A 16,740-nucleotide genomic window follows, 5' to 3' on the forward strand; every position below is an offset into this window, starting at 1 on the left:
CTTTGTTCTATAACTTCATCTTAAAATGTTAGAGCTGGCCAGGGCCTCATGAGTTATTGGAGTAGTCTTTGCATTGTTAATGAATAAACCAAGATCAGGAGAGCTAAAATGGTGTCCATAAGATATGACAGCTATTGTAAACATTCTGAATTCTTTCTGTACAACCAAAACCATAATCAGCATGTGAGGAGTGCCTATTTTGTACAGTTTTCAGGCTGTGTCTGGGAAGATTACATAATATGTCATATGTGGGTAAGTCATGACCCTGAAACCTCCAGCAGAAGTTTTGTTTTTTGTTTTATATTTTATGTTTTTTTACCTTATTCACTATGGTGGCTGCTTAATGTCAGGAATGATGCTTTTATCGACTTTTGAGCTTCAATATCTGTTACAGTGCTTGGTGCTTGGTTGGAATTCAGTGAACATTTGTTGAATGAATGCATATTTTATACTTTTATATCCAGCTGTGCTATCTGAGTGATTTTTGTGGTTTTATCCAGGTTGATGATGCTTCCTATGCCATTGCCATTTTCCATATGCTCATATCTTTTATTTCTCATCATATTAAAAAAACTTCCCTTTCTTTGAGTTTCGTAGTCCTCAAAATTGCTGTCTTTAGCATTGTTTATATATGGCTAAGATCTAGGAAGATACCATTTTATACATTTTTTTTTTCAGGAAGGTAAACAATGAGTTATTAGATTTCAAAATCGCTCTTAATGAAAAATCATTTTCCCTGCCAGATGCTGTTATTCACATTGTGTGGTACAATATATGGCTAATGAAACATCTTTTTGCAAACAATGTAGATTTCAGTGTGCAGATTTCTTAAAGTAAGGACACTCTGGTCTTCATTATGGTAGTAAGAATCCTAGGATAAAGGTTTTATCCTAGGATTTATCCATTTATATACTTGAGTTCAGCTTAATTATTTTGTTGCATATTTTGGAAGTGGCCTGAAATATCTCAAATGTTTTATACACCAACATGCACACACACACATATATATGTATATGTATGTGTGTATATATAGTAAATATATGTACTTATGTGTATATATATGGCAAACAAATGGAAGATAATTTGTGGAAATAATTGTAGAGTGATTTTTTCTTTAGTGTATTACCACTTAATTGTGACTCATATATAATACATGATTTTAACCAATATTATGTGACATCATCTTTCCCACATTCTAGGTAACCTATCTGTATAGTTCAGTAATGAGTAAACTCACAAGGAGGTAAACAAATTGACATTTTGGTCATGGAGTCTTTTTAAATCCTCTACTAGCTTTGGCAGCATTTTGATTGAGAAGCCTTTGAACCCTGTCCTTGGTTTTGGCCCATCCTGTTGATGTCCACAGCTTATAGGAAGGCCATGAATGAACACATGTTTAACAAAATAAATTTACAAATGGCATAGATACCAGATCAAAAAAATTGTTGGACAGTATGGAACCATGAAGCGAAATGAACAGGGAACCAACATTTCTTGAACACCTCCTCTATGCCAGGCATTTTATATCTCTTTAGTTCTTGAGAGAATTTATAATATGAAATTATGAATTTTTTTCCCAGACGAGAAAACCAAAAATAAAATATATTAACTTCTCAAGGTCATATGGCTTTAAAATATAGTGTCTGAAGCAGAGTTTAGTTCTTTCTGATTCTAGTGTTCTTCCTCTTACATTAAAATAAACTAACGAATAAGCACAATCACTTTAGGGGAAACCTTTTTTGATAGAAATTCATGCAAAGCAGGCCCTGGGATTTTAGCTTACTGCAAACTCAGTGTAGACCATCAGCTAAAAGAAGCCTACACAGAAGTAATTCTATTGTATATAGTCCTGGTTCAGACCACATAAAGGTATTGTATTTACACACCTCATTGCATTTACAAACTAGAAGTCATTGTGAAGAAGAAAACCTGAAGGTATGGGACTTGATCTTGTATTATGCAGAGATAGTTAAAGGACTGCAGAAAGCTCAGCTGTGGAGTAGCAGAAGTAAAGGCGAGGGATGGACAAGGCATAAAACATCTCTTGCAATACATATGCTAAGTGGCAATGATGAAGGAAGAATTAGTTGTGGTCAGTATAGCTTTAATGGGAAGAAATGGAATCCATACTTAGAAATAGAAAAGCCAATTATTATTTGTTGCAAAGAAGCCCTTTCTAACAATTTGAACTAAGACAAAGCTAATGATGCATAGGATATTAGTCTAGACCTATGTGGCACTATTCTTAAAAGGTCACATTATTATTAATATTTGATATACAGTAATTCTAATAATGGGATGCCCTGCTTCCTTCTGAAGTACTTGCTTATAGAAGTGTTTGTTTCCCCAGGATGGGGATAGATTAATAGTGAAGCATCTACATTATTTATATATTGCTGGTTAATGCAGAAAATATTTGTTAAGCACCAAGAATGGGGAGGTATTTGATGCCTGTGAAACTAAGGATTTCTCAAAACAAACCAAGAGACTAGTCTAAATTTAGGTGTGAGGTCTTTGCCTTATTTACCTATTGCTTTTTTTCCCCACCAAAAAAGGAGCTTGGCCAGAGATTTTGTCACAGTTAGTGAATAAACACAGAATCAGGCCCATGGGCAGAAAAGACTAGAAAAGTGAATGATACTGCCAAAGTATTAGACTTGGTAACTGAGATGGAAGGTTTTTACCCAGTTTTGAAAATTGTTGAAAGGTATTGAATTAAATACACAGGTAGATGCACATATAGATTTCATTTCAGGGAAGCCAGTACTCTTGCTTAAAGAGCTCCAGATACTACAAAATCAGGAGAAGAAACAGGTTTGCAGGAGAAGAAAACAATCAGTTTGGTTAGGTAAAGAATACTGGTACACAGGCTCTAGGGGTAGCCAGTCATGTGCCATAAACTTGTGGATCAAATAAAGAGGTTTGTGATTTTTGTTGATGTGACATGGCTTCTCAGGAGGGGGAGCAAAGATAATTCTAGAAAGTGCACCAGGTTTGGAGGTTAGTAATGAGGTTACGTCAGAACAGTGGGTGGGGAAATAACTGGAGATTTGCGGATGGGTATCTCGGGCATGGCGAGCCATGGATTTTGGACAGTAAGAGTGAATAGAGTCAGAAATCAAACAAGTCATCTCCTCTGAAAAACTGAACATCTGTGGATTTCTGAATAGAGTTTCTAATAATCTAATCGCCTTGTTCAGTCCTTGGAACATATCAGTTTTCCTGTATCAGTTTGTGTGTGTGTGTGTGTGTGTGTGTGTGTGTGTGTGTGTGTTACATGTACATGCGCATTGGTGTGTATATATTTATGTCTAATTTTTAAAAAATGGCCCAGAAGAATCTCCTAGGAGTTGTCAGAGGTCTTTGTCCTTCAAAAGCTTTAGTTACCCTTTTTGTCTAAATAAGTCGGTGCAGTGGGAGTCCTGAATTATTCATAGATACCAAAGACTCGTGTTTGTATACATTTATCTCCAAGTCTTTGTTTCTATCATCTCTGCCCCATTTCCTGGCCCTGCTTTGCTTCCATCTTTTTCTACATTTTTTTTTCTTGCTGCTTTGAAAAAAGAAATAGTAGAGTAAGCTACTTTATTGCTTTCTTCTCTCTTTTAACGTATGACATTCACTTAAACTCATGGGGAGTTGTGATTTCCTGGCTCTGGAGATCTGATTCCAGAGAAAATGGGAAGTGTTGACTTAGTGTGTGGAGTTTGGGAAGCTAAAAACAAACATCGTGTCATGCCAGCGATGACAAGGTGGCAAAGGGCTTGCGCTGCCTCACATGTCGACACCTCCCAATTCTACATCCCAGTTTACTTTTGCTCCAGGAGATTTTATTACTGTTTTTGCAGTCCAGGCATAATCACGATAGATTGTAAAAATCATAGCAGAGAGTGGTGGGCAAGTGTCTGTAATTGTGTTAAAACAGGAAAAGTAAAGGCTCAGATATTAAAACCTCTTGTCAATCCCCACCTTCATTTAGTGCCGTAATGACTATTTTCATTTTGTCTTGCTTTGTGTGGTACTCTGTAAGCAGACGGTCTGAGAATTTTTGCCTCTGGTAAGTTGTGTGTGTGTGTGTGTGTGTGTGTGTGCGCGCGCGCGCGCGCACACGCGCACTTAAGCATGTGTGCATGTTCAAGAAGGTCTCCTTCTCTTCTTGTCAGGACTGCAGCTGTCAACCATACCCCCAAGGGGCTGCCAAGAATCAGCATGGAGGGCTGTGAGCTGCCTGCCATGTAGAGATGGCACCTTGCATATGCGCTACATTCCCACTCTGACTTGCCTGTGTGTGCAATGCTAGCTTGTGTGGGAAAGGACAGGGCTATTGTGAAATACAATTTCTCTCTGAGATGCATAATAGCTTCTCTCCTTCCAGAAGAGAAAAGAGCTACCTTTGCTGGAATGGCAGAGAACGGTCTGTGGGTGCCTTCAATGTTGTGGTTTTGATGTCTAAATCTTCTAGAGAGGATCACTGCAGTGATAAGATAAAAGCAGCTGCCTTTCCAAGTGCTGTCCATTTGCATTGATATTTACATTCTTTGCCAAAGTGACATCATTACCATTTGCTTAGTATTTGCACCACTGGGATGTGTTTTACATAATTTAAGACTTGGAAGTGATGATAATGTATTTCAGATGGATAGCAGAGGCCACAGGGTGCTGAATCTCATCTCTTTCCTCCTCAAAGACCCCAGTACATAAATGAGTCCCTAGTCCATATCCCTAAATCACATTAACAGCACTGCTCATTGGGTGCCAACAATGTGTCTGGCACTGGGCTAGATTATGACTCTATATTATTGTTTAACCCCCCTGACAACATTATTATCCCCATTACATAGAGAAGAACGCAAGAGAAAAATTATGAACTTGTCCAACTCTGAACTCAGAGACACCTGATCCGAGGGCTTTACCCTTGTATCCCTCGTCTTATAGCCTACTGTTCTTTCAGATTTAAGAAACGGAACAATTTTCTTATTTTCTCAGGAAATAACAATTGGAATAAAAATGAAGATATTTGGGGAGTCCAATGTTTGTCTGTTTCTGACCCTTTCATTCCCATCCTTCCTTCAGGTGCCCAGAAATTCCTCTTTGAAATGAGTATAAAACAGCCAGGTTTGCCTTGAGATAAAGCTATGTGGCAATGTCGAAAGCCAGATTTTAGAACTCTGCCAGGTGGCACTGATTTACCTGAATGTGGATCTCCTTAGATTTTCCATGGGCAGAGGTTTTAAAAAGAAAGGAAAAAATGTAATTGTTTTTAATGTCTGCGTAGGTATTATTTTTGCATGATTTCTATCCAACCAGGTCCTCTCTGCTTGTATTGTCTCCTGGGTCCACTCCCCTACTCCCAGGTGCCTCCATCCTCCGTGGTCGGGAAAGTGTGAGACCACTTTTTCAAAAAGCAGCAAAAAATGTTTAGTCTCTAATCTTGACATGGAGAATTAGAAGCAACTTTGTCCTTGTTTTCCCTCCCCTCCTTTCTTCCTCTTTTTTTCCCACACCATGTGTTCCAAAGTGACAGCTCAGGGGAAGCTGGCATTATAAGCTGAATAGCCTTTTCCATGATATTTCTCGAAGGACTCCTTATGTTCAGAGGATACATCATTGCATTTGCAGCTCGCCCAGCAGTGCTGTAGTTGGAAGAACCTGTTACTCTGCTCGAAGCTCCTTGGTGTAGACTCAAAATAGATTCTCATCTTTTCCTTCTAACACCATATAGATTCTGAATTGAAGCATCAGGAATGAAGAGATGAGACTTCAAGCCTTCTTAGAACCTGTCCCCCTTACTGTTGCGTTACCACAGGGTACTATACACGTGACCATCTTCTCATCTCAAAGACCCCCACAGCAGTGGCTGGTGATAACAAGAACAAGGGAAAGGCCCATTTGAATGAGCACATTCTCACACAAACACACACATCTAGACTCCCAAGCTTTTGCTTGTCCAGTTTCCTCTACCTACACTGTTCTTCCCACATCTAAGATCCAAATCTCATCTTCCTTCTTAGCTCAGTTCAGAGGGCATCTCTATCCTGTCACATCTTCCTTACTCTGTTCCCACTGAAACGCTATGATTCCCGTAGCTTTTTCTCTTGTACCTCTCATATTAATCTCATTTACCTTATATTATTATATTGTGTTTCCATGTCTGTGGGTCCTTATTTGATTATATGTGCTTTGAGGGCAAGGGCCTTCTCTGATTAGTTTGTGTGGACATCACAGACCTGAGATAGCACCATGTTGCCCAAATGATGAGTTCATGGATATATGGGTAAGAAGAACCTTTACTTATAATGCTTTTAATTTTGTTCCAAGAACAATGACACAATTTGTTTTCTCTTTATCTCTTTCCCCTATTTATGGTTGCTTTTCTCAAATGGCTTATAAATTATTGGCAGAAATAATCAGAAAAGATAAATAAGTGTTTTCTTACATTTAGAAGCAACAGTAGATATCACAAAGACCAGAATGTTTCCTTCTTAAGTTAAATAAAACTTGTAAAGGAGTTTCTTCAGCACTGGGTGAATGTGAAAAGATTCCGAGAGGGATCTGAAATTTTGGTTGGGACTTGAAGAAAAGGTATATTCTTATGGGCAGAACGGAGATGGTAAATCCTACCATACTGGTAATTACATTAGCACCAATGGCAAAACATTTTCAGTAAGGGCCAGACAACAAATATTTCAGGCTTTTTCAGGGCTAGTTACTTAATTTGTAGAAAACAGTGCAAAATGAAAATGTGGGCTCCCTGTAAAAAGCTCCTTGGACAATAAGGTGCCATTAAAGGTACTAAAATGAAAAGCTTTTCTTTTCTTCCGTGGCCTTGCTCTTTTCACTTGTCATAGTGTTTTACACTTGCTATTTCTTGTCATTCTAAGTAAAGAAGAATTAAAATTTTAAATTGTTAGTGTGAATCTTGCCATTTATCTTATATTGTGTGATGTCAGTTTTAACTGCAAGCATAAGAACTTTTAACTCATAATACAAAATCGCAGAAATAGGAAACAATTCCTATTTCATATCTCATGCAGTGCATATTTATTTTTTTCTTACCAGAAAAGTGGGAACATTACATAGATCAACTTAACTGTTTTTATTTCGCTTCTTGATACATACACATTCTAAGAACAGTCTCTACCTTTGACTTACCAGTAAACAAGAAAGAACTGAAAAGAAAAGAAACTATGGATTTCTTACTATGGGTTTCTTATCTTTCTCTTTCTCTCTTTGTCATAGTTTTTATTTTAGGTCGTTGGCCAGTTCATGGAGGTTATATGAGTATGTGGTCATGTTTTTCTTATAATGCCATTGTTTTCTTTCTGCGCTTGAAGCAAGTTTTGGTTCCAACTGAAAACATTGTCTCTGAGGGCTGTCAGTGTTCTGACTTACACAGTAGTAGATGCTACACATTTACTTTGTACTCACCTAGAGTCTCATCGAATGTGCATCGTAGGTCTGCCTACTGGAATCTTGTATTTACAAACGCTATATGGGAATGGGGTGGCAAGAAACAGTGAACGTTGCATATTGTGTGTATGTCTTTTGCTCCACATGCTTAATTGTATCATTAGACTTTAGAATACAATTTCAAAGATAAAATTATTATTAAGGATTTCAAGACAGGGACAGGAGAACATTCAACCAAGCACAGGGTGCATAGGGCACCATGTGACAATACAAGTTGCAAAATCATGAAGCTGTCCCTGGGCTTTGCAAGCCATATGGCCTTTTTCTCAACCATCGAACTCTTGTAACTTGAAGCAGCCATAAACAATGTGTCAACAAATCGGCGTGGCTGTGCTCTAATAAAGCTTTACTTACCAAAACAGTTGGTGGCCAGGATATGGCTATTGTTTATGGTTTGCTGATTCCTAGTTAAGTAAGAACATGGAGGTGAGAGAGTATGAGTTCTGTTTGAGAACTGCTTACCCCTGGAAAGTAAGTCTGGGAAGGTCAAAAGAAGTATAGTTCTGGGGGCGGGGCGCAGATCAAATTGTTTAAATGTTGTCCTCTAGGTCATGGAGAGTGATTGGTGGTTTTAAACACTGAGTAAGATGATCAAACTAGATTTTTTAGTAAATTATTATGAAGTTGTTGTGTTAGAGAGAGAAAGGACAAATGTGACAGCATGTAGCCTAGTCAGGAAGCTATTATGAGAATCCAGGCATTAGATGATATGAACTTCGTATAGTAAGGAAGGAGCTGCAATAGTGGAAGGATCTAATTTGAGAGGAATTTTACTTGAAGAATAACCCAGATGTGGTATATGATTGGATGTAGGGGACCAGAGAAGAAAAGAAAGAAAGAAAGAAAACACCAATTTCTGTGCCTAGAAGCCTGCATTCATTCCTTGGACAGTATTGTGTGAACCTCTAATTTGCTGACATGACCATGAACAGATCGTTGATAGGCTGCTTATTTTAGGTGGTTACTGAATTGTGGGCTGTTCGAGTTGGTATTGGATGCTTGCGTTCACTTGATGCCAGCAGGGCTTTAGAGTTGTGACACTGGCATTGATGAGAGAAGTAAAGAGAAGCAGTAGAGGTGTATGATCCATCCTCACAGAAAGGAAAACTGACCGGTGACGGCAGGTATGCTCTCCAGTGAAGAGAGCAGAGAGAAGAGAAAGGAATGAATGGGAAGCTGTTCTAATACCCTGACAATGTGTATGCCTTGATCCAGCCTTTTCTGTTTTTCAAATTAAGTTGATATTTCACCTTCCTGTTTAACCTTTTCTGGAAAGATTAAGAAACTCATTTCTGGGCACCAAGTTAGAGTGAAATAAAATACATAGGATGTGAAGTAAGTCGTGTTTATAGTGTAAATACCCCTTCATCTTCAGATCAGTCAGATGCCAAAGCAATTTTGTAGTTGAAGTAATGATTCACTTGGAGAATAATATTTTGCTCTTGGCTAAACATGTATGGTATCCTGGTCTATTCCCAAAAACACACACTCGGTTTTAACCTACCTGCGTGGCTGACTGATTGACTCTTCTCTTTAAAGATGCATTTTGGAGATGGCAGGGTCAGCGACACAGATACTAAAATGTCACAGATGTTGTAAATGTCACAGATATTGAAAGCCTTTAGAATATGTTTCCTGTAATAGCTTAAAATGCCATGTATTAAGCTGTATATTAGCAAATATTTGTCTACATGATGGGAAAATGTAAAGATTTCTTTTTATCATCCTTGTCTACACATGTGCATTCAGAATGTGCTGTACCATGGCTCTATGCTTTTGCACAGGGCATACAGGCTGTTTATACTCCTAATCTCTCCCTAGACTTGCCTAGACAAGAACATCCAGCTCATCCTCTGCAGCTGAGTTCCCTTGTTTGGCTAGAATTCACCTATAGGACAGCAGTGAACTGCTAGAGTTCAGAGCTCCTAGTTTAGCTGCTATTAGACTGAGAAAACCTATACTAGATCAGACAAATCTGAAAGCTCTACCTCAGACTTTTCTATGGTTACTATTACAACCAATACTGGCAAATTTCAACTTCAGAATGGTATAGGTATTTTCTTTGTAGGCAATTCTGAATCTGGAAAGCACCTGGAAATTTTCAAGACAGTCACCTTTAATTCCCTACCACCCTTGAGATTTAGGAGGTGCTAAACCTCCGGCTGAAGAGCTTTTTCCAATAATGATTTCCACAGTCAAAGTACTGGTCTTTATCTCTTGTCCTTATCTGGTTCTCTATTAAGGCATATCAAAGAACATGTGTCCCTTTGCCCAAGGTATAAAAAACATCACAAGATATTTTTCCCTATTTTTAAGGCTTTTACTGGTGTGTGTGTGTGTGTGTTTGTGTGTGTGAGAGAGAGAGAGAGAGAGAGCGAGCGAGCGAGCGCTGCACAGTTTAGTTGTCTTGTTATTGTCATCATTGAGATATTGTGACTGTATTTGATTTAGTTGAATACTCATACTTTTTTACAGTCTCAAATAAGGAAATATGCTGTTTAGATGGGTAAGCATGTGTGTATTTTATAGTGACACACGGTTTTAGTTTTGCTACCCATTTGCATGGCTGCCTTCCACTGTATTTACTACACATGAGTGGACTTGTGTTAACGATACAGGAATCATCAGATCCAGAACTGCATTGCTGAAGGTGACCTTAATTCCAGCGCTCATCCATCCTTGCCTCTTCTGTAATGAAAGGATTCTAATTGGTTTGCTTGTCTTTGATTTTAGTTTTCTTTGTAGTCTTGGTCATACCAAATTTCTGCTTAGAAATTGGCATGGTCTTTAATTTACCAGCCTTATTCCCTGCCACTTACCAGTGGCTACAGCCCATACCCAGCTCTTCTTGGCCCCTCAGCAAGCCATGCACTGTCAGGCTTACACCTTCGTGTATGCCGTTCCCTCTGCTGAAAGTATCTGGGAAACTTCTACTCTTCCTTTAAGACCAGACTCCAGTGGCACTTCCCTTATAAACAAGTTGATTGATGGATTGTTTTATTGATTCTCCTGTTTCAGAGAGAGTATGTGAATGCCTGCTGTGTTCTGGGAAACTTTCTCTAAACAGATTCAAGTGTTGTGTCCTCTGGGTTTTCTCACCACTTGGTCCTCCCAGTCCTTACTAATCCACACTGGGTTCTAATTATTTGGGCTGCCTCCCTTAATGGACTGCAAGGTCCTTGTGAGCGCAGAGTTGATTTCTTATTTATTTCCCTGTTCACAGTATCTAGACTAGTGTCTGGCATATAGTAGGGGCCCACTAAATGTTTGTTAACTAGAAGAATGATTTGTGTGCTAGGAGCCCTTCTTGGAAGGTCCTAAGTAGGGCACCCCTTTGCATGTATAATGGCCAGTCTTTTCTCTGTTATCTAACATAGCATCCCGAAGTAGATAAACTAGAGTGTTATCCTTACCAACCACCTTTTGCTTATCCCCATCCTGCTCTCCTAAGCACTCCCCTGCACCCTCCTGCTGTGTGCAAAGCTCCAACCTTGGGAAAATACCATGCAGTGTTTTCATTCTAAAAGGGAACAATTGAAAGCATTTCTCTGGTAATTTAAGCACACAGCAGCTACCTTTGCAAAAGCCTTGTTGCTAAATTATTCCCTCAGCTACTCTTTTGCAGTAGGGGAAAGAAAGGGAAAAAAAAAAAAAAACAAACACTGGGAGGAAGAAAGGGACTCTAGCAAGAAAAGAGATTGTTTTCTTTGGGGTTTAGGCTTACTCCTCTCCACATCCTCTCCATTCAGTAACTGTAGGGCTCCTGGTGTGGCACATTCTGCTACTTTTCCTTTTTAATGTTTTAAATGCCACAAATGCCTGTCGTAAAGCACCTTCTTAATTATGCAGAAGTAGATCTGAATGGTTAGTTAGCAGCGCTATTGCAATTACTGCATTTTTTCAGGTCGGCTGCTGTTTTATGGGACACTGTTTTCTAAGTTGCTGATTAAGATGATATAGTGGGTGGAGTCCTTTTCACCATTGGAGAGAGGCCTCAGAAGGCAGGGATAATGAGTCCTCAGGAAGTTTATGGACTGATAGGAATTAAGGAGTGGAGCCAAGGAAGGGTTGAAGAGAAATGCTCATTCGTTTACAAATGAGCCCACCTAGTCTTTTTCAGCTGTCCTCTCTGTCCATTCCTGATGCTGAAATTGTTAGAGAGACATCCATGGTGGTTCTCAGAGGGAAGTCCTAATCTCAGCTGGACCTAGTATCCTGATGCTTTTAGACAACCTTGTGCAGTAAGAGTCTTATGCCAGAGTTCAAATGCTGGCAGGGAAATGTAAGAGCCATGAAGATTTGAATTGATCTCTTCAACTTGCTGTATCTCTATCCTTTTTTTTTTTTTTTTTAACCAGGCGAATAATGCTGTATACCTATTTTGAGCCTTGAAGGCTATGCTTCTAGTATTGTTTTAGGTACTAAATGAATATATATGTGTATATACATACATATGTACATATGTATATATATATATATATATGTAAACTTGAAAGCACCATGCTATGGTAAAATAGTTTATTCATTCATTCATAAATATTTATTCAGTTGAGTTACTGCTAAGTCCTAGGCACCATGCAAAGCCCAGGGGATAGGACAGGAAACAATACCGTCCATCCATGCTTTAAGAGAAATGACATTCTAGTCAGGGATGTTGACGTTAACCCATCAGGAAGTAGGTATGTACTTTCAAGTGGTGATGAGTTCTCTGAAGAAAAATAAAGTAGGATGAGGGAACAGACCCTGTGCTGGGGATGCTATTTGGGATGGAATGGTCAGAGCAGGGGTCTCTTTGGAAGTGCCATTAAAGCAGGTGCCCGAATGAAGAGAGGCAATGAGCCTTAAGAATACCTAGGAAGAACATTCCACATCGAGGGGATGTAATCACCCTGAAACAGGAATGCACTTGGCTTATTTGAGGAACAGCAAGGAGACTGGTGACTAGAACACAGTAAGCCAGCACAGGGTGGAAAATGAAGTCCGAGCGATGCCCAGGGCCGTATCGTGTATGGCCTTATAGGCAAACTGAAGAACTTTGGATTTTATATAATCGTATTTATATTTTAAAAGAATTATCCTGTCAGCTGAGTACCAATTATACTATAAAGGGGCAAAGTGGAAGCAAAGACAAATTGAGGGAGCTATCAGCGGAATTCAGGCAAACGTTTTTGTTGTAGGGTGGTGACGGTGGATATGTTACAATATTATTTTGCCGTTCTCTGCTTTCACAAGTATTCTCTTCATAAAGTAGCAGAGTTTGAAGCTGCGGCTTGGACTTAACAATGAACCATTACTGATTTTGAAATTAATACATGGAATGATATTCTCAATATTTTTGTAAACCATTATATAAAATATTGAAGGAGGGTTGGTCTTACTTTACATCTATTTATTTATTAGACATTCGAATGGAGAGAAGGCTTTGGGACCCTGGAACCAAATAAATACGAGCAGCCCTGCCCACCAGACTGTGATTGAGAGTTAAGGTTATTCAACCTCCGTGTTGCCAGGGCCTCCCTTCCCTAGCTGGGTGGCAAAAAATCGAAGCAGTGGAAGAGGAGCGCTTTTTTTGTTTTTTGTTTTTTTAGGCGAGGCAACCCTTGATTGACCTCACAGATTGCAAAGACCTTGTCAGTTTACAATCCCTTGGTTTTTTTTTTTAATTTTTTCAATTTTTATTTCATATTTTATTATTTTTTATTTTTTACATCTACAGCACCCAGTCTTCCTAGATGATCTCCCATCCAAATACTAACAGGCCCGACCCTGCTTAGCTTCTGAGATCAGATGGGATCCAGTTTGTTCAGGGCGGCATGACCATAGACGAGGAACAGTTTTCTAATAAAGAACTGTACTGTTTCTCCATCAAAATGGTGATTACAGATATAAGGGACATGCTCTTGTGTTACAGTCTAAAAGGTTTTTATTTTCATCTATGGCCATGTCACCCTGAATAAGCCCGAACCCATTTGATCTCGGAAGCTAAGTAGGGGCGGGCTTGGTTAGTACTTGGATGGGAAACCACCTAGGAAGACCAGGTGCTGTAGGTGTAAAAAAATAAAAAATAACGGATTGTAAACTGACAAGGTCCTTGCAATCTGTGAGGTCAACCAAGGGTTGCCTCACCTAAAAAATAAAATAAAATAAACGGTTTTTATTTTCAAGAAAAGGGATTTATTGGCGCCGTGGGACATGCGGACCTGTGTGTCTGAGTGTGTGTATATACTTGCACTGAGCAACTAGTTTACTTTGCTTTTTATCTTCCCATTAAAGGAAGTAATTTTGCAGGAAACTAGCATGACATTCCTCGCACTAGTTGATTTTTTCTTGTTCAGACTAGGTGCGGCAAAAAATGCTGAAGTTAGGTTTGCTCTGTGTTTTCTCTGTACTTTATTTCTGTGTAATCATGTCCATCTTTTAACAGACATTTTGAGAGAAAATTTATGCCATATTTCGTAGTCTTTTTACTCCTTTTACTAAGAAAGAGGTGTCCTAGAAATAAGGAAGGAATAAAAAATATATATACATACACACACACATACATATATATTTTTTATTCCTTCCTATACATATACATACATATATTTATATATATTTATATATATGTATATTTATATATACATATATATGTATATATAATTAGCACATGTTTATATATACTTCTCTATCTGTAACTTAAAGGAAATATGAATTATTAAACTCATGAGTGAGGGCAGGCAATGGTAAGGACTTGAGGTGTGTGTGTGTGTCCCTCCCATTATTATTTGGTTATATAACTTCCACAGCTGCTCTTCTGCATTTAGTTAAGATGATCTGCCATATCTAGGACCCCCTTCTATGTTGCCGTCAGTCATTATCTTCTATTCCCAAACTGGTCCCACATCTGTCACTTAGCATTGGATACCTCATAATGCTGTTTATCCTTTTTGTGCAGTTTTCATTTCTAGCCAAAAGGCCATTAGCTTTTTTTAGGGAAAAGACCATAATGTGTGCCTCCTCATGTGCCCCAGGTCTGCCTCAGTTCTGGCTCTTTGGTTGCAAGCAACAGAACTTGGCTCTGACAACCTTATGTAGGATAGAGATTAATCAAAAGCCTTTTTGAGTAGCTCCCAGAATCAAGCCAAAGACTAGAGGAAAGGTTTCCACAAAGAATCAGTTAAACTTACGAGGTCTAGGTAACAGAAAATAATTAGTAACTTTTTCAGGCTATTGTTGCCAGAACGCATAGACTTTAATCACTCCCCAAACCCCCATTTCCATTCTCGAAATAATCTGCTGTAGCCTCAAAGGTGTCAGGTCATGTACTGATCCTTAGAGAAGAACAAAGAAGTCACCGTTTCAAGTTCACCAAATCTATGAACAATGAGAAGGAGATGTAATTACCCCCCTTCAAAAAAAAAAAAAAATGGAGTCACTGACTGTCCCTAAACAACTGCCCATACAATATCAGGTGTACTCTGATGTCCATTGTTAGAACTCTGTACAGGTCTGGTGGCAGTGAGGGTGACAGTGATGGTGATGATGGTGATGATGAGAAAGAATTGTAAAAAAACTCTGCTTTTTTGAGAAAATGATCACAAAATGTCTTTGCAGTCAGAATGGCAAACAAATGGTATGGCCAGTCACCATCTTAATATTAGTTAATAGTAGGCTGGCCATCCTTTCTTGTGGATATCTAGATTCCAGCAATGCTTTCTCAAAGGCCATAGTAATTAACAGTGTTATGCTGTACAAAACAGGTGCTGTGTTCACTGACTAAGAGTGCAGAGGCTGGGAACAAGGACAGCTACCTGAATCATCTGTGCTATGTCCCTTTCAGCCCTGGAGACATAATCGAAGCCTTGTCTTTGTTGTCACTTTTATGATTTCCATTCTCATAATTTCACTTTATGGTAGCTAGATTATGAACAATCCCAAGGTCAGATTCGTGTAGAAACTGGTATATTTTATTATTTACTATATTTTACTATTAATATATACATCCTGATCACAAATATTCGTACAGCACTTTTCCCCCATCACTATAGTTTTATTTTTTTTCCTTGTGACCTTGGCCACATACTTTAAATTCCTTAAGAAAATACTCTACCGTTAAAAATGCTTCATCCATTTTTTTAAGAAATGACAGGCTAAACATGTTTTTCTTCCAGTTCTGTCATATAATTTCCATTCCCTACATTTAAATTGCCTGGACTTAAGTTGCCTCTATAGTTAGCGGAAACATTATTTTAAGAACAATTTAAATTGGACCTCATTGTGAAACTGGCTACTGACTCTGAGTCGGGCCCTTCTTTTGGAGGGAGGTAATTAAATATTCTTCATTGATGCTATTTTAAATGTGTTGAATGAAAGGAGTTAATTATACAGCAGGGAACATGGCAGACTTCTGACTAATAATGAGCTCTATGTTTAATATCTTCATCTTTGCTAGACTCATTAAAGTCGTTCAAACCAATCGGATGGCTTGAAGTGAATGTAGACTCATAGCTAACCAAGTACAAATGGAAATCCCTCACAGATGCAGGGGCTCATATCTCTAATGATGACTTCAGGGAAGGGATGTAGATATATTGCTTTGTTCTGTGCAGTACAATCTGTTTCGACTGGCCTTCTATTGTGATTAGGAGAAGAGAAAACGAGCAAGTCCAATTGTTATGAGAGATTGCATCTGTTAAAATGGGCTGATGTGTGTGCATGAAAATTATAAGAGGAGGTGATTTGTTTTCCTCAAATCTTTACATGGCCAATCTCTTTAGAGTCTGGTACAATATGGAAATTTTTCTTCTGCTAAATAAATCTTCACAAGACATGTGTTAATTCTGCATCTTGGGATACACAGGAACTGCTAGAGGACCAAATGTGCTCCTAAACCCTGCATCAGCTGTTAAACTCACCAGGAGACAGGTGAACTCTTGAGGTCAAGTTTCCCATATTCTATTACTGGTTTCTTCTGTGTATTTAAACAAATTTTGTAAACTCCCAGATATTTAAGATACTTCCTCTTAAACCTCTCCTCCTTTTTGATTGTTTCTTGAAATAGCATGTGGCTTTATTCTTATTCATAGTACTCCCAGAGTTTTGTTCTGTCCTTGATGTGTTGGAGATTGTAGTGTTGACTTGTCAAATACTAGAAGATCAAAGAAACTTTCTTCTTCCATTCCTTCTTGAATTCTCCAAGGGAGTCCTTTCACCTGCTTGGGGGAGGAGGACATTAACAATAATTGGCTTTGAGATCAATCAGCCTATAGCTGATCTTCACATGTATGGGTT

General features: G+C 38.6%; 1 protein-coding gene and 2 pseudogenes across 33 annotated transcripts in view; 2 read left to right on the top strand and 1 right to left on the bottom strand.

The window, feature by feature from the left end:
* The window catches only part of NRXN3 (neurexin 3), a 1,418,420-nt gene that overhangs the window by 971,569 nt on the left and 430,111 nt on the right, over positions 1–16,740 (top strand). The window lies entirely within an intron of this gene.
* Positions 13,178–13,295, bottom strand: LOC118600492 (annotated as a pseudogene).
* On the top strand, positions 13,402–13,520 carry LOC118601194 (annotated as a pseudogene).

This window comes from Rousettus aegyptiacus, unplaced genomic scaffold (genome assembly GCF_014176215.1).
Source record: "Rousettus aegyptiacus isolate mRouAeg1 unplaced genomic scaffold, mRouAeg1.p scaffold_m13_p_3, whole genome shotgun sequence".
Lineage (NCBI taxonomy): Eukaryota > Metazoa > Chordata > Mammalia > Chiroptera > Pteropodidae > Rousettus > Rousettus aegyptiacus.